Source organism: Myotis daubentonii, chromosome 9, assembly GCF_963259705.1.
Source record: "Myotis daubentonii chromosome 9, mMyoDau2.1, whole genome shotgun sequence".
Lineage (NCBI taxonomy): Eukaryota > Metazoa > Chordata > Mammalia > Chiroptera > Vespertilionidae > Myotis > Myotis daubentonii.
The window spans coordinates 9,670,631-9,689,713 of NC_081848.1; the positions used below are offsets into that span (position 1 = coordinate 9,670,631).

At 48.1% G+C, this 19,083-nt stretch overlaps 1 protein-coding gene across 2 annotated transcripts in view; it reads right to left on the minus strand.

The window, feature by feature from the left end:
• DRD2 (dopamine receptor D2) overlaps nucleotides 1-18,605 on the minus strand; it is a 64,912-nt gene extending 46,307 nt beyond the window's left edge. For both annotated transcript variants that reach the window (XM_059707916.1, XM_059707915.1), the window contains exon 1: nucleotides 18,274-18,605. The gene's annotated coding sequence lies outside the window, so the exon portion shown is untranslated. The remainder of the gene's footprint in view (nucleotides 1-18,273) is intronic.
• Between the last annotated feature and the right edge of the window lie 478 nt (nucleotides 18,606-19,083).

Below are 19,083 nucleotides of genomic sequence, written 5' to 3' on the forward strand. Positions count from 1 at the left end.
TTTCACGTGTAATTGATAAATACTTTTTTAACCTTTTGAAAATTACTACTTTAACAGTTTAATGACTAAAAAGTAAACACTCTGCATGGCCAATGTGGCTCAGTTGGTTGGAGCATCGTCTGTTGCAGGTTGAATCTCCAGTGGGGGCACATACAGAAGGCAATTGATTGATGTTTCTCTCTCTCTCTCTCTCTCTCTCTCTCTCTCTCTCTCTCTCTCTCTCCCTCCCTCCCTCCCTCCCTCTCCCTAAGCATGTCCTCAGGTGAAACTTATAATAATAATAATAATAATAATAATAATAATAATAAAAACAAACAGGAAAATCCAACATGGGGGTCAAGAGGCCAAGTGAACTCCACTGTCTTTCTTCTCCCCTCACCTGGCTCCCACCAGCCCAATGCACTAGGCTCACACCAGCCTGTCTGTAGGACAAGTTACGCAATTCCTCATCTGATGGTGATTCCTGGCTTCAGGCTCAGCCATGTGGTGACACCACTGCCCTCAAGGTGAGAGGTGGCTAATTCCAGATCATACCTGGGAGGCAGGTGCTTTCCAGGTAATCAAAAGCATGACAACCCCTGCAGGAGTCAGAGATGAAGACCTTGAGGAAGGCCAGTGCCATCTGGGCAGCCTAGAGGCCAGGGGATCCTTTATCTAAATAACAAATGAACACGCAGGAGAAGCAGTAGCAGCTGCCAAGTACTTCTCCTGTGGTCTCCACAAGATGGGTGAGCTTGCCTACAAGTTATCCCTTGCTTTCCACTCTGGGGATCAGGAGGCGGGACCACTGGTGTGTGTGTGTGTGTGTGTGTGTGTGTGTGTGTGTGTGTGTGTGTTGGAGAACACAGGGATGGCATCGGGTGATCCAGGTTCTCATCAATGTTAGTTCCCTTCCTCTCCTTCCCCACCAAAGGGCCTCTGGGTGATTGTGTAATTCTTCAGGCTTATTCAACAAATATATATTGAGCTTCTGTTCGGTTCAAGAGCCTGTCCTAGGAGCAGAGTACAGGGCATAAAGAACAGGGAGGGGATTTCTTAGGCCTGTGATCTAGCCCTGCCTTTGGAGACTCCTGCTTGGTTAGGTGGCCTTCCCATGTGCTGTCCTCTCTATCATGTCATGTTTTCATCACCTTTGTATTTGTCTTTTTTGCTGAGCTGAAATCTTGAAGACAATGACTGTGTCTTATTTTGGTGTCCACACTGCCAGGCTGTGCAGACCTTTCTTCCCAGCTCTGCATTCATCCACATCAAGTGGGCAGCGAGCAATCAGTCCCCGTTTCAGTACTTATACAATGAAATCGGCAAATGCTACAAATCAGAACATCGTGGAGTTATTTTCTTGAGAGCTGGTTGTTAAACCGTTTACCAGCACACAACCATAGGGATCTCTCACAGGTCTTGGTCTGGGCCTGGGGAGCCCTGATGTTTAAAGAGACTAAAAAGAAGGTGAAGTTATATATATATATATATATATATATATATATATATATATATATATATGATTTCAGAGAGGAAGGGAGACGGAGACAGAGACAGGAGAGAGAGAGAGAGAGAGAGAGAGAGAGAGAGAGAGAGAAACATCAATGAAAGGGAATCATTGATTGGCTGCCTCCTGCATGCCCCTTACTGGGGATTAAGCCTGCAACCCGAGCGTGTGCCCTGACCAGGAATCACACCGTGACCTCCTGGTTCATAGGTCAATGCTCAACCACTGAGCTTTTCTGATTTCCTCTTCAGCCAGAACAAGTTACAGAGGATGCATTAATCTGTAACCGATCGAGCCCATGGGGGCCTGACAGGGAAGGGCCACAAGTTACAGAGGCAAAAGACAGGGCCTAGGAGTGAGTGAGACAAATTCTAATCCTAAATCTGCCTTCTATGGTCATATGACTTGGAGAAAATGACTTAAACTGTGCTTCTGGTGTCACATCTAAGAAAGTGACACCAAACTCATGAAGATTAATCCCTCTGTCTTCTTATAAGAATTTTACAGTTTAAATTCTCACATTGAAGTCTATGATCCATTTTGAGTTAATTTTTATGTAAGGCATGAAGTAGGGTTATGCATTTATAAGATGGCCACTTTTAAAAAATAGAAAATAACAAGTGTTGGTAAGGATTTGGAGAAATTGGAACCCTTGCACACTACTGGTGGTAATGTAAAATGGCGAATCTCTATGGAAAACAGTACGAAGGTACCTCAAAATATTAAAAATAGAGTTACCATATGACCTAGCAGTCCTACTTCTGGTTATATACCTAAAAAACCTGAAAGCAGATCTCAGGGAGAGATTTGCACACTCATGTTCACAGCAACATTATTCACAATAGCCAAGCGGTAAAAGCAACCTAAGTTTCCATCAGTGGGTGAATGGATAAACACAATACAGTATGTACATATAATAGAATATTATTCAATCTTAAAAAGCAGGAAATTCTCGCTCATACTACAATATGGATGAACCTTGAAAACATTATACTAAGTGAAACAAGCCAGTCACAGATACAGTACAATTAACTTACTGAGGTATCTAAAGTAGCCAAACTCAGAGAAACAGAAAGTGGAATGGTGGTTGCTAGGGACTCAGGGAGGAGAAAATAGGGAGTTAGTGTTTGATGGGTATAGAGTCGCGGTGTTGCAAAATGAAAAAGTTCTGGAGAGCTGTCACACAACAGTACAAACACACTTAATTAACACTGCTGAGCTGCATGCTTCCTAAGGGTTAAGATGGTAACTTAAAAAATGAAGAAAAGAAATTATTGATGGTTCCAAATGGTTCACCTTCTTGTCTCTCCCTCTCCCACAAAGAATGACTGAAGCACAGAGCCCTCTGGGGCCTCATGAGGCAGCATCTCTGGAAGCCACCCAGCCAGGAGACTAACCTCCAAGGACTCAACCAGCCAGCCCCAGAGGTGACTGTTGTCCAGATTCTCCCATGAAGAAAACTGAGACACACAAAATACCTGTAACTTGCCCCAGTCTCTGTGGCTAAGTAGGACAGGGCCAAGCAGTTTTAGAAGAATTCTAAAAATGAATGCATTTATTGAACAAATACGCATCTGTGCCTATTGTGTGCAAAGCTGGTTGCGAAGCCTCATGGTGACAGGGAGGTAACACACCTTCCTTCTCAAAGCTCTAGAGTAGGTGAGTGCACGGAGCAGCTCGGAAGGTCACGGGGAGCTGCGTTTGAATCCCAGCTGTGCCCTGTCCTTGGACCAGTCACTCCTCCTCTGTGAGGCTCAGTGACCACATCCATAAAATAGCAATGGTACCTCTTCCCAGGGTGGGTTGGGCTACGAAAGAGCCTAGTAAGGAGAGTTGCTGGATGCAATGAATCTTCATTGACTCATTCAATCGTCAAAAGCCACAGTTAAACAGAGAGAAGGGGGACTCTCAGCAGTGAAAACAATGGCCCTGTTCTGCACAGCACTTCCTGGACCAGATGTTTCTGTCTGTGTCCAGGCAGGGAACTTGTTTAATCTACAGGGTAGATAGTGCTGCTACTTTCAGAGTTGAAAGAGTACAACAGAACTGGTTCTTAGCAGCTCCAGCTTCATTGGCTCCAACACCTCCTGCCCCTCCTCCAGGCTCTGATAGAACTGACTTCCCTCAGACTGGAGCAGCTGGAATCCCCCATCATCACCACCACTCCCAGAACCAGGACCACAGCAGTGGGACTTTGCTGGAACAAGATCTGCATTTGCATCTAAATGAAAAGGGGAGGAGGGAAGCCCAGGGCCCAGTTGCCCATGAATGAAATCGCGGTCCATGTAAGGTTTCCATGTGTTTGCTTTTTGCAGCTTCTGCCAGAGCCGCCTCTGAGCTCGCGCTGCACTGCAAAACCCAGGCCTCAGAAATATCTAATTTGGAAATTATGTGCTGTCCAAGTGTCTCCAGGCTGCCGGTTTGATGCTGGTCCTGGTCCCTCTGCAGGTAGTGGTTCCAAGTGGCTGATGGGTTTTGTCACCTTGATCCTGCTCATTAGAGCCGGGCCAGTGACTGCCCCAGCCCTGGAAGCTCAAACTAACAGCAGCCTCTGGTTCCCAGGGCTGCTCACTGGGCACAGGGCAGGGCAGGCCAGGAACAGCCTGGGCTGGGGAGCGACACCTAAGACCTGTGCGCTCCCAGGCTCTGTGAGTGGCCAGTGATGAGGAGGCAAGACCTTATAAAAGGGATTAAAAGGGCAGAGCAAAATGCAAAAATTTCTTAGCAACCCTTGGGGCGCCCAGCCAGCTGGTAACACAGCCAAGATCTGCAATCAGAAAAAACAGCCACCTGAGGCCATAGCTCAGCAGTTAAATGTTGTCTAACCTGAGTATTTAGCAATTTTTGTAAATAAACATACAGATCCCTATAACACACACATAGCATTACTTTTTTTCATTGCTTAAAGTATTACAAAGAATATTACATATTTCTCCTTTTTCCCCCACTTGGCATTCCTCTGGCCTCCCCTACCCCACAGTGTCTTATGTCCATTGGTTATGCTTATATGCATGCACATAGCATTACATTTTAAATTAGAAAATGATTTTCCAGGCTTTCTATTTTGATAAATGCTTCCCTCACCAATTTTCTTATTCCCTGCCTGGACTCTGCATTGTCATCTCTGACCCACATCAGTAACACGGAATGCCAGGTGGCGGCCTACAGAAACCCCCAGGAAAAAACGAGAAAAGTGTCTTCCCACTCAATGTCTGCTAAGGTGGAAACACAGCCCTTCGAGGGTTTTGATGAAGAGGCCACGAGGATCACCACAGGTTTACTGCTTCCTCCAAGTGCCTGAGCCAAGAGTAACGCACTGATGTGTTTGAAAGGACAGGTATCAGTTGTGACCTGGGAAAAAAGTGCTGGTCCATCACAACCTATGCTGTTCAGAAACCACCAGAAACAAGCACTGATTGTGTGTGTGTGCGTGTACATGTGAATTAGCATTTATTAAATGCCCACTCTTGTGCATAGCACTGTGGACAATGTTTAAGTATTTAAAAGCAGTCTCCACCATGGCTGTTTGGCCCAGTGGATAGAACGTTGGCTCGAGGACTGAAGGGTTTCAGGTTTGACTCTGGTTAAGGGCACCAGGCAGGTACCTTGGTTGCAGGCTTGATCCCCGGCCCCAGTCTGAGCACATGTAAGAGGCAACCAGTTGATGTGTCTCTCTCACATCTATGTTTCTCTCTCTCTGTCTCTCTCCCTCCCTTCCACTCTCTCTAAAAGTCAATGGAAAAATGTCCTTGGGAGAGGATTAACACACACACACACACACACACACACACACACACACACAAATAAATAAATAAATAAATAAATAAATAAATAAATAAATAAAAGCAGGTTCCAACTTAAGTTCTAAATTTTGGAGATATACACATTCCTTCACTAATCTGTTCACTCCACATATGTTCGGGGTCTATTGTGCACTAAACAACAAGAATAGAAAGATGCCCTACCTTTCATGGCTATCACAAAATTAAAGAAGATATACATAATCCCTAATATAGTATAGCCAGTATTTTAAAATAGATGTTATTCACTTGCGTACATTGAATGCTACTTTACACAAGAAGGCATCTGATTGTGAAATTAACACCTTCAAAGTAGATGTTTTAAAGCAACATTTGTGATTTTTCAATTGCAGCCCCGAGTGCACCTCCCTGGCCTGTTGGAGCTTCACTGCTCAGATCGGGCCCGTGGACACTGCTGGTCACCTGTGCTCCTGTCCTTCCCCTTTTCCTCCTCTTCCCTCTACCAGGACCATGGATTCCTGGGGCTATGTCCCCATGATTACCATGGAGACAGAGTGGGAGATGCTGTGGATGGCAGGTAACTGCCCAGGGATAAAGAGGCAGATGCCAGAGAGGCTGGGAGGAGGTGCAGGCCCCAAGCCAAGTCCCAGATTGAGCATCAAAGGCCTTGAGTCCCAAAACTGGGCTGAGAGAACAGCTCCTTGGAAATCCTCCGGGCCTCAGTCCCTGACACCACCCCCCCACACCTGTTACAGTGAGGGGTACACTTTTCTCTCTGGGCTCACTCGGGTCATTTAACACATAATTCCTGAGCCCTCGCTATGGACCAGGTCATTAAAGCCCAGCATCCACACCGGAAATCTCGGAGGGACAGACTCAGACCGCCCTGCCCCACTAGGAGATACTAGAGGCAACCCCATATTGCCGTGTTGGCTGCTAAGGCAGAACCACCGGACAGTGAATCTCAAGGCTGTGGATTCTTCAGTTGCAGGCGAGTGATCCATGCCAAGGGTCCAGAAAGTTCCCAGCACCATCAGCATCTCCTGTGTCCTTGAGGACTGGCAACTGGGCAAACTTAGGATGGGGCTCCCTTGGGATTTACAGCAGAGCCGGTCCCTGCTAGCTTCTGTCTGTGAGGCCCTAGCTCTTCCCCTTCTCCACAGGAAGAGCCCACACTTCCCTTCCTCCACCCCCAGCAAAGCGGAACTCAGGGGCAGGGGCTGTGAAGCCCTCCTCATCCTGCCTCCACCCCTCCACATCAAGGCCCAGCAGTACAGTGACTTCTGGGGACACACTCTGTGCAAAGTCAAGCCCTGTCCATATGCAGGGGTTGTTATTATTATTGCCCTTCCCCTGTGGGGACCAGGGGTCCTACTGCAGACTGGAGCATATGGGAGAATATTGCTGTGTGAGGTACATTGAGAGTCAGAAGATTTGGAATTGGGTCCTGGCTCTGCCCTCCCTCCTCCCCCCTAGAGACCTTGGATAGTTCTCTTGGCCTACTGGAGCCTCGGTGTTGTCATCTGTGAAATGAGAGCAGTAGCCTGAGGCGCTGACACAGAGGAGGCATTAATAAGGGCTGGAGGAATGAATGCTGAGTGAAATAGTACAAATCCCTGCATTCCTAACGACTATGGAGGGCCCTTTGTATGAGCACCCAGCCTCTGCCTTCACTGGGCCAGAGCCCAAATGCTGCAGGAACCCGGGTTCCCATGGGCCTCCCCTTTCGGAACACTCATCCCCTTCACTCCCTCTCTTTCTCCAAACTCCCCTCCCCTTCCCTCTTCCTAACCATGCCGCCAGCAGGTCAGTGAATCCCCTTTAATCCCGAGCTACCAGCCATACTAATTGCTTTCTTTCTTGTCCTGATTTGCCTTCTAATGCAGGAGACCAGGCTTCAATTAGATAAGCAGGCAGTTGTTCCAAGAACAGGTGACTGGGAGGGAAATGGTCCTGCCCTGGAAGAGGCCAAGGAAGCCTACAGGGACCAGGGACCCGCAAGGCAGGCAGCTCCGCACAGCATCCCCACAAGTTGCCAAATTCATGAACACCCAGAACCTAAAAATGTGACATTATTTGGAAATAGGGTGTTTGCAGATGTAATTAAGAGTAGTTGTTAAATAGTTAAGGATTGAGATGGGATCACACTGGATTAGGGTGGGTCCTAAGTCCAATAGCTGGTGTCCTCCTGAGGAGAGGAGACAGACACAGGGAGACAGATCAGATGTGAGGATGGAGGCAGAGATTGGCATTACGCTGCCACAACCCAGGAGCCAGGGGAAGCTGGAAGAGGCCAGGGGAGTCTAGAGCCTTTGGAGGGAGCACAGCCCTGCTGGCATCTGGATTTCAGACGTCCAGCCTCCAGAACTGAGAGGGAATAAGTTTGTTGTTTTAAGCCATGTACTATAACATTGCCAGCCTTTGAATATGTTTTTTTCTCACTCTGACCAGGTAGATCCGCTGGTTTGAGCATTGTCCTGATAGGGCAATCAAAGATTTTGGGTTTGATCCCCAGTCAGGGCACATACAAGAATCAACCAATGAATGCATAACTAAGTGGGGATCAACAAATCGATGTTTCTCTTTTCTCTCTCTAATCAATAAATAAAAAATAATAGGTTGTTTTCTCTGCCTTAATTCTTTTTAAAAATGTTATTTATTGATTTTAGAGAGAGAAACATCAATGTTGAGAGAAACATGGATCAGCTGCCCTGACTGGGAACTGAACTGGCGACTTTCTGGTGCCTGGGATGATGCTCTAACCAAATGAGCCACACCAGCCCGGGCAACCTTCCTTAATTCTTCAGTCCTTGACATTAAAAGCTAACTTCTAACCAGCCTTTAAAACTGAGCACAGGCATCACTTCTTCCAGGAAGTCTTCCTTGATTTTCCCATTATATTGTACCACCAGCCTGGCTAGGGATCCCCTCCTCTCTATTTCCAAACCTGGAAATGTAGGATTTACCAAACCATATTATGATTATCTATTTACCCACTAGGTGGTAAACTCCTTGAAGACTGGAGTGGAGTCCTTACCTCTTCAGGCTTAGGTACTAGCCCTCTGCACTGTACGCAGTGGGACTGTGATCTAGGAGACCCCCCCTCCCCCCCCCACACACACACAACAATAAGACAGGAGGACACAGTGTCTTCTGTTCAACCACTGAGACACACCAGTCGGGCTCTGTGATTTTTTTTTTTTTAAGTAAAAATGAGTTCTGGCTGGTGTGGCTCAGTTGGTTGGAATGTTGTCCCATAAACCAAAAGGTCACCAGTTCAGTTCTTGATCAGGGCATATACAGTCAAGGAGCATACAGGAGGCAACTAATTGATGTTTCTCTCTCTTATCGATTTCTCTCTCTCTCTCTCTCTCTCTCTCTCTCTCTCTCTCTCTCATGTGCTCTGGCTCCTCCTCCTTTTCCCTATCTCTAAAATCAATAGTAACACATATTCTCAGTGAGGATTTTAAAAACATGAATAAATAAATATAAAAATGAAGTCAATTGACTTATTCTCCAACTTAAAGCCCAGCCCTTCATTATACTATCCCCACCTCAAACTCTTCTCTTAGCACTTAGTTTACAGTGACTTCCTTGCATCCTCTCTGCTCTGCCCTGAGGCTGGTGACAGCAGGGTGTGGTGGAAAGGGCCCAGGGGCAGAAGTTAGTTCTGGTACAGCCCTGCACTAGATGTGACAGTGGGCTCTTCCAAGGGTAACCCTCTCCGAGTCATGTCCCACCTTGTCTAATTTCCTCATCTGCAATGCCTTTCTTCCCTCCAGAAGAGAGAAAATTTGGGAAGGATCTGTAAACATTTCTATGCCTCCCAATAGCTTACCATGTGTCAGGTTTTAGGCTAAACACTTGATATGCAAAACCCTATGAAGTAAGTGCTATGGTTATCTCTATTTTATGGTGGTGGGAAACCTTGAATTTCAAAGGGGTTATGGCAACTTGATTGAGGTCACAGAGCTGGTTCCTGGCAGAGCACACACCTGAGCCTACATTAGTCTGGCTTCCAAGATCATCCTCTGAATCACTTTGTTATACTGGGCAGGGGATGGGTGTCACTTTTTTTAGAATTGATTGTGAGAAAGATAGGTCCAAATTGTTATTACTTTTAAAGAGTATTAGGTAAGTAATGCTTATCTGTATCTTAACTAGGGATCAGCCCAGTCCCCCGAACTTTAAATCCAAGATTCAAAACTAACCACCTAGGGGTCAAAAGACAACCCTCAACATCCTGTTTGTCTTCAGGTCCCCAGGCTGACCTGGACCAACACATCTGTATATGTTTCCTTGACAGTTCTCCCAACACCTTCTCTATGGGAGTGTCTGACTGAAACAGGATCTAAGCCCCATGAAACTGTGAAGGATTTCCAGCCAGACTATAATGTAGGGAAGCAGAGCGTGCTAACTGAAGATGAAAGGAAGGTCTGAGCATCTGGCTGGCCCACTCAACCTGTAGAGGACACCCCAGCCACTTCCAGACACTCTTGCTGGGCTTAAGTAAGCACAGCCTGGAGAAGTAAGCCATCACTCACCTCTCCACTCACCCACTTACTCAACAGTTTAAGTGACTACCAAGTGCTTAGCATCATTTTTGGTTACAATAGGTTCTGGAGACATATGAAGCAGACTCTGCCTCAAGGAGTTCTCGTCCAGTGAGGAAGACAGACATGCACAATTGAAAGATCATCATTATGCACTAAGATGGTCCTGTAGGAGCCCTGGCCGGGTGGCTCACGTGGTTGGAGAGCCATCCCTACACCAGAAGGTGGAGGTTTGATTCCCCATCAGGGCACATACCTAGGTTGCAGGTTTGGGGCATGTATAGGAGGCAACTGATTGATGTTTTTCTCTCACATTGATGTTTCTCTCTCTCTCAAATCAGTTTTGGAAACCAATGTCCTTGGGTGAGGATAAAATAGAAAAAAAAAAAAAAGATGGTTATATAAGAAAGAAGCACAAGAGTTGTCATAAGGCAGTAACTGCAGTACTTCCTACTTCTGTGAGCCTGAGCAAGTTTCACCTAAACTCTGAGCCTCAGTGGCCACATCTGCGAAATGGGGGCTATGATAGGGGTTGTAATGACCAAAGGAGATAGTGTATGTGAAAGTGATTTACAAATCAAAGAGATTACTATTGCCTCATGGGTTTTAAAAATTAAAAGGGAGTTCCGCATGCAGAGTGCTATTATTGTTCCATAGGGAATAAGAATTAAAATGCTTTAAAATGCATGCAGACCCATGATGCCCTCTGCCTGCATGCTCTTCCCTCTGAGAGCTCTGTACAGCTCATTCTCACACAGCCTCTAAGTCTCTCCTCAAATGTCACTTTCTCACTGAGATCCATCCCACCCACCCTATTTAATAACGCAAACGTCCTCTCTTTCACCCCTCAGCACTCCACATCATCTAACTCTAATAGATGTTTTGCTTTCCCAAATACTATTATACTAATATACTCCCAGCTAATATACTCAGTGATTATTTTTATATTTATTTTTACCACTAGAATTTAAATTCCCAGAAAGCAGGGATCTTTGTTTTGTTTACTGACATATTTGCAACCAAGATGAATGCCTACTATATAGTTGGTGCTCAATAATATTTATTCAATTAAATAATTAAAAGCAAGATGCATATTGAATGGTTAGCATGCCAGAAGACATTCAGAGAAGAGTGAGTACAGGAAAGAAGAATACAGAAATCAGTAGCCTTGTCTGGAAAGATGTTGGCTGAGACGTTCATGAGCATAGTGTGTGAAACATAGTTATATACTATTGCAAAATAAATTATCCCAAACCCAGTCTCTTAAAACAACAAAAATTTAGGGTTAGGAATTCGAACAGCTCAGTTGGGTGGTACTGGCTCTGGGTCTCTCAAAAGGTTGTAGTTAAGACCTTAGCGGTGGCCACAAGGCTTGTCCAGGGAGGAAAGATAGGCTCCCAAGATGGTCCATTCACGTGGCCATTGGTAGGAGATCCCAGTTACTTGCAGTGCAGACCTTTCTACAGAACTGCTTGAGTTTCTTCATGACATGGCAGCTGTCTTTCCCAGAATGAGTGATCCAAGAAAGAACTGGGTGGAAGTCATGATATCCTCTATGACTTATCTTCAGAAGTCACCATCTGTCATTTAGGCATTATTGTACACAGGTCTTCCCTGTTTAATGTAGAAGGAGGTGAGGAGAGTCGTGGTCCATCTTGGAGGCTGGCCACCACAAAATACAACTAAGGAAGGATTCAGAATGTGTGGAAGGCAGCATGGCTGTCTGGAAAGCAGTCTTCGCCTCCCATCACCTCCCTCCAGCTCACCAGAGAAGATTGGCGAAAGGGCAGATTTTGTGCCGTTAGTCATCCAGAGTGACGCAGGCCTTCAGCTATGTGTATAATGTATATCGCCCAAGGAAAGATGTGTATGGAAATGTCTTTGTTTCTCGGGGAAGGGGTGGAGGGGACATCCTCTTCTTGGGACCCTGGGTGCTAGTTTCTGCTTGTCAATACACTGCTCTTGTTGACTCTGCCATAATGAATGTAAGAACTGAGGGAGCTCTGAGTCCAAAAAGGAATAACCACATGACCCGAGGAAGATGTCCAGGAAACAGAACACCTGCCAGACCCTCAGAAATCTCCCACCTTCACTGAATAGCAAGCCTTATTGAGTGGTCAGAAGCAGCTGCATTAATTAGGAAAGAGTCCTTCTCAAGGAAGCATTCAAAGGAAAAGAAAAAGGTGAAAGTCAGGAATAGCTTTCAGAGTAGAAGAGTCCTAGAAACAATATGTTACCTCCCTTTCTCAGGCAGGACCACATTTCACACCCCCAAAAAAATGGGTGGCATTTACTCCTGCCATCAATTGCTCCAAAAGACATATTCTTGCCAGTTTGGGGGATCTTCTCAGTGTGAGGTTCTTTAGCCCTTTCTACAGGGGGAGAAGACAGAAGTCTCCCAATCCTTGTGCACCCGTATGTTCTCCTTCTTTTTCATTTAATAAAACGTGGCCTGTGCAGAGTGCAGCACAGCATGTGTCAATGCCAATCAAGAAGGCTCCAACCCTGAGGAAGTAGATGGAGGAACTGGAAAACCGGGAAGAAAAAAATGAGGCTGTGCAAAGCCATCCCCATTAAGACCAATATCTCTTCTTGGCTTGCATGTGATAAGATGGGAGTTCAGCTGAACCTAATTCAAAGAGATGACAAGCAACCTGAACCCCTCTCGCCCGAGATGAGTAAGAGCTTCTGACAGGTGAGTACCAAAGAGTCGTGGTGCAGATAAGGGGAGAGTGTAATAAATGTAAGCTTGAATCCTGTGAAAGTTTTAGAAATGTGCTAAACTTCAGAGATGTAAAATCAGGTGCTGAACTAGTGCAAGAGGAAAACAGCTAAAAATGTTCCCTCTGGAATTTCTTAATGACCATAATTAGCGTTAACATTTATGAGGTGCTTAGCCAGGGACTCTCACATATCTTGTATCTATTGGCTTACTACAATAACACAATGACGTAAGTATTACCATCCCCACTTATAGATGAGAAACCCAACATGATAGGGGTTAACCAACTTGCTTAAGGTAGCAAACTGGTAAATATTAAAGTTGGGATTCAGATTCTGGCCATCTAACTCCAGAGCCCACAGGCTTAACTATCTTTCTGAGTTGTTTTTAAACAGTTTAAATAAGGGACTGAATGCTGGTAAATGTCATTTATAAAACTCGTGGTGAGGTTAGAAGTCTGCTAGCTTAGTTGGCCCTGCCTCCCTCCTGTTCCTGCCTCCCTCCCTCCCCTCTGTGCACACTGCTTGCTGAGGTCCTTCCCAGCGCATTTCTTCCAAAGGTGCCCAGATCCAGGTACAGAACCACATGTCTTAGATGGTCCTCAACTTTAAGAATCTCAAGAAGTGTATTTCATCCATCCTTCCCCCTCTGCTGTCTCCTCCTCCTTTCCTGGTATCACATGCAAAGTTCACTGTCACTTGAGTGTTTCAAATAACGTTCCTTCTTATCCCTATTCTTCTCCCTGTCTTACTCTGGGTGCCAGTCACAGAGGTCAGAGAGCTATTGCTTTAGCATCAGTCTGACTGTGACTCTCACCCTGCATTTAGCCCTGTGGCCTTGTGCAAGCCACTTACCTCTCGAAGCCCATGCTTCTTCCCATGTAAAGTGGGGATAATAATGGTGCCTACAGAGAGTTGTTGCAGGATCAAGAGTTGAAAGAAAAAGCACATTTCAAGTGCTCAGCACAGTACCCTGCCCATAGCAAGTGCACATTGAGATGGTGAGACCAGATGGTGAGCAGGACCACTGGTCAAAAGCAGCCCTTCTAAGGAAGTCTGTGAGCAAACCACTTTCCCAGACCAAGAGCTCCTGGAGAGTTGCTAGTGATATTGCTGCCTGGGGTAGCAGGAAGAAGAGGCGGCAATTATACAGCGCGTAACAAAAACAACTTCATTTCTATCGCCGTTCCCTGCTGGGCCACTTGGAATCCAAGCAATAACAGCAAAGTGGGGTAGGGACAAGAAGCCCCGTGACCAATGGACAGGCCTCAGGACTCACTCTGGCTCCACAACATCTTCAGGGGGTGTCCTTGGTGCTATGGCTGCTGTTTGGCACACTGAGCTGCACCTTGAGTTGGAGGTCAGGCTCGTGGGGGCCTATGGACAGGACCCCAGGAGCTAATACTGCTTAACCGCACTCACCATCCTGTCTGGGAGCAGGCTGGCATGACTCAGAGGGCTCCAGGGAAAGCCTGGTGCTCCCTGTATCCCCTCCCCATCACTGCAGAAAGCAAAGAGTTTGCCATCTCCTCCTAGAAAAAGCAAAGATCCCTATAGGTGCCATCTGATGACAAAGTTGCCCAAACTGCACTAAGCCAATGCCTTATACGTGCATACATACCTAACATCAACCACTTACAAGGCCTCCAAGAGTCCACCTATCAGCTCCCACCCTCATACACTGCCCACACTCTCTCAGATGCCCTGTGGCCTCTGGGTCTCAGACCCTGGGGCACTGTAGCAGTACAGCCTCTTCCATCCAGAGAGTGGGGAGTCCCCAGTGTGTCACCTCTGCCTCTTCTCTGTACACTGGAGCCAGCAGGGGCCTCTGCTCCTCCACAGAGAAACATCCCCATGTCTCCTAGGGAGAGAAGAGGCTGCACCCTCCCAGGGGACATCCCAGCTTCCAAGGGTGTTGATTTAACCCATTTATCAAATTGAGGTGAAAGGAGAAAGAAGTGGGAATGTGTGCAGATCAGAAGGACAAGTTCTCTCCTTTCTCTGGACCCAAAAAGGAACAAACCAAGTGGCTAATCTTATAGTTCTATTCCTCTACCCACAGTACTGACACTATAATCAAGCTATTTTCCAAGCCTGTGCATTTAGATAATGTGATTCTATTGTTTAAAAAAATAAAAAAGAAATCTTCAAATACGTTGGTGGTGGCTACAGGTAAGAGGCAGGATGTATTAACATTGGATTCCAACACTATTAGAGTAATTTAAAAGGCTGGAGATATCAGGCTCTTGCCCAGCACTGGCGAATAAGCCACCTGCACACCCTGAGTGGCTCCATTTAGCATCCTGGAGAGCTGGAGAGCTCATACATAACCCCAAGGCCAAATCATTGGTCCTCCCACGCCCATAAGATGCCCTGTGGAAGGTGGGGGAGGGAAATGTCATGCTGGGGTTCAGCTAAATGAGAGGCCACATCCAGGGGAGGGCATCTGCTAGGGAGCGGAACCAAACTGTGCCCTTCCTTCTGTATGTGGTTTACAAGCACTTCCTAGATGCAGGATGCTCTCTTGCTAAGCAGAGCTCCTGATGGGATGGAGAAGTTTTGGTTGTCGAGCCCAATCCTGGAGCTCTGGAACTAGAAAGAGTACGCCACTCCTTTTTGGGAGAACTTGAATTCAACAGGAGAGAGACCACCATATTTCTGGACTAAAGGAAAAGCTTCCCTGTTTAGGGTCTGGGGTATCCAGGGTGACCTCTGAGAAACCCAAATAATCTAAGATAACTACAGAGTCCCAGTAACTACAACTGACCAGGCAGCCATTCTGTTATTTTCAAGACCTCAGCTCTTAGGTTAGTTACTCTGACCTGTGACATACAATCCGGTGCTTGGGGTCCTGGCGTTATAAAACCTCAACTTTGATTCTGCCTTCCCTTCCTAGGGATTAAGGAAGGCAGAAACACTCACTGCTGGAGATGCATAGGCATTAAGCCCTGAGGGAGAAAGAAATGCAGGGGGGGGGGGTGCAGGTCAGAAAATATGAGTCACTGGAAAAGGTGGGGTGAGCTCAAGGAGTCTCATCATTCTCATTCTCAACCCCCCTGCCCATGCCATCCGCACAGCCTGCTTCTTCAACACTCAAACGAGACCTTCCATTTGTAGGGGAGATGGAGACAGCTGTTTCCAGGCTGAGCCCACGTGCTTTTCCCCTTACACATGTTTGTTTGCTCAGAGAACGGTGATCTCAGGCCTGTCTAAATTCAGCAGATCAATCCCTGGTATATATGAGGTCATATTTTTTATGAGCCCCTGAGCTTCCTTTGTTTTCTCTGGTTTAGAAAGAGAAACAGGAGGGTTTCTATCAAGTTCAGACTTGCCTGCATCGTTGCATGTTCTAGACAAATGCAATGTAACCTTGCACGTGAAGGTAGAAGACTGACTATCCCACAAGCAATGTTACTGGACTTATTCACTCCTATGAGCTTCCTAGCTTATAGACCAAATCAATGCAGTCAATATGTCACTGCCAGCAGGGCACGAGTGGCTACCAGCCCTGGGGAACATAACGTGCTACTAAGCTGCACTAATCACTCCTTGGTATTTCAGGAGCAGTTGAGTTAGCAAATCACAGCACGTACAAAATGAAAGACAATTCCCTCAGAAGGGGAGGGTAGGTGGAACACAGCAGGTTGGCCCCAGACAGGGACAGGTCAATCTGAAGCCATACTGGAGATCCTTAGAGAAGGAAAAAAAATAAATAAATCTGTTTTAAAAAGAAGAAAGGTCCAGGAAAATCCTGGGGGAGAGGAGATTGGGCTGCACCCTTTATTGCAGCAAAGGGATTTAATCAGGGGGGTGGTCCCTCCATCAACAACAGTCTCACACCTGAAGCAAGGAGGTCAATGAAAGACCTTAATCATGTTCCTTCCAGTCAACGGAGTTAGAACTTTTATGAGAGGTGATTTCTTAACCAATGTACTTATGAGTCACCCAGATCACCAGATATAGGATTAATATATACAGCACATCCCTGGGCCCCAGCTTGAGATTCTCATTCAGCAGTTCTTCCGGGAAGAACCAAAAATATGCATCTTAACCAGGTTCCCAGGTGATTTAGATGCAGGGAGTTCATTAAAACAAACAAAAAATGACCTTGGAGAAATGCCCTAGACCTCTACAGTAAATCAGAACACGCCCCCCCCCCCGCCCCCATTACCAGGCACCTCTCATCCCCAGGCTGTGCAGGAAAGGTAGAAGGAATTCAGAATGCTCTTCAAGGGAACAAGGCTGGGGCTACCATCACCCTCACTTTACTCTAAGTCTAACCCTCTTCCTTGTCAGATTTGATTTCAGAGATAGCATCACACCACCACCCCTGATCACATGGCAGGAATTTTGAACACTAAGCAGAGAGGTCAAAGGCAGGGGACTGGGACCCAGCAAACCACTCACTGATTCTCTTGCAATTGGTCACATTTATCGTGGCCTCGCTCTCTCTGCCCACCTTCACCAAACAGCAGGAAGGGGGAGAAAGATGAGAAGAATGATTTCTTTTTCAAGTGGTCCAAATTCCGCAGGATGAATCAGGGATGCGCAGAGTATTGGCATCGTCCAAAAAACGGAGAATCACCGAAAATCTAGTTTCTGGGGAGGATCTAAGATTAGCCTGAAAGGTTTGTAGCCTGGTCACAATCCATAAGTAGTTGGATCCGCAGAAGAAACTGCAAAGATCCACCAAGTGTCTTGCACCTCACCAATCTCAGGAGCCTCCAGCACAAAAAGTACTGGGGTGCCAGGTGGGGCAACAGGGACTCGCTCAGACAGCTTCCCTGTGACTGAGACAAGGACCTGTCCCCACGGAGCTGCAGTGCTGTGACTTGTGTCCAGGACGAAACCTGTTGTGTACATGCACACGCGGCTTCTTGCCTCTGCTCTTCAAGAGGAAGAGGAACCGCGCAAGGGCTGCCAGCCTCAGACAGGGAGAGGGACAGTCTCTGTCTGGCGCTCAGAGCTGCCTGCCTCCTTCCTCCGCACCCCATCCTACCTGGCCCTTGGTCCATTCCAGAGTCAGACAGTCCCTCTCCGCTACTGCCCCACCATCGGTACGGTTCTCAAGTCTAGATGGGTCTGAAACCCCAGCCTCCCCCCTCAACTGGATCTCAAACAGGGAGATGGCTAAGGAAAGCGTTGGTTCAGGACCAAGGACAGCGGCACATTAGAAAGCGGAAGAGTAAAGCCAGAACCCGCCTCTCCCCAGCCCTGGGCTCCGGTCCTTAGAAACTGAAAAGTCTCAGGTCGCACCAACGCAGCATTGCAAAAGCAACCCTTCTCCTCCTGCGGCGGTCGGAACCTCTGGCCAGGCGCCCTGGGGTTCCGGGCTCAGGCGCAGGGCGGAAAGTGTCCTCCGGAGATCGCCGACAGGCGGCCGCCCTCTGAAGCTGCGGCTCCGAGGGGCTCGCTCCGGGTGCTCCTCCGGGAAGCCGCCCGAGTCCCGCCCGCTCGTGCCTGGGGCGATTCCCGCCCGGGCGGCGCGAAAGATGCCGAGAGGAAGGGAAAGGGGACGGCAGCCGCTGCGTTCCCGTTGCCCCCCGCCCCCCCACCCCCACCACCGCTCCCGGCAAGCGGCTGGAAGAAAAGTCCGTGGAGAGCCCTACTGTAGGCGGAGCAGTCCCGGGCAGACCGCGCCAGAGTAGCCAAACTTCTGGCCCGGCTGCACCGGCCTCCCAGCTCCCTCCTCCACCCCCTGCGACCGGACTCGGCCTGGGGCCGCCGGTCACTCCATCCTGCTGGCGCTTACCTTCAAGCCATAGGGCGCACTGGGGCAGAGACGGAGCGGGCGCAGTCTGCTCGAAGCTTCCGTCTCCCGCCGCATCCACCCTCGGCCGCCCCTCCGGCAGCCGTCTGGGCCGCCGCTTTCCTCTGCGGGTCCCTGGCTCCCGGCCCCTCCGCGCCGATCAGTGCCCCGGCGGGCAGCCGGTGGCTGGGCTCCGGCCTTCGGGAGCAGTGGACCGGCCGCTGCGGGGCGGGGCACCGGTTTGGGCGTGCGGCGCAGGACCAGGCGTGGAGGCCGCGCGTTGCGCGCCGAGGGCCGCCAGCTCGGGCTCTGATCCTAGACAGCTCCGCTGCGCCCGTGCGCCGGGAACGCGGGAGGGCGGGGCGGGGCCGCGGGGGCCACGGGCGCCCTGAGCCCCGCCCCTGGGACAGGCCCCGCCTTGCCCTACTGTGCGCCGGAGTCCAGGCTCCCAGTGCCAGAGCTCGGTGGGAGCGGCTTAGGTTGGGGGTGCAGTCTTTCCTGGCTTTGGGACAGGTCGGAACCAGGCAGGAACTGAGCGGTCGCTACACATTGCGCTCCCCCCAGACCCTGTATATATGCAGGGCTGCTGTGACAAGTGGCTTCAGCGCCGGCTTATCCGTTTCCTCTGAAAAGTCGGAGAACAAGGACTGGTGGGGCCGGGGAGGCACCACCATCCAGGGAGTCACGGAAGAGGAGGGGTCCAAGGTCCGTTTTCTTTTTTTATATAGAAAGTCTTTTTTTTTTCTAGTAATGTACTTACTTTTTTCCCCTTTCTTTTTTTTAAATATATTTTTATTGATTTCAGAGAGGAAG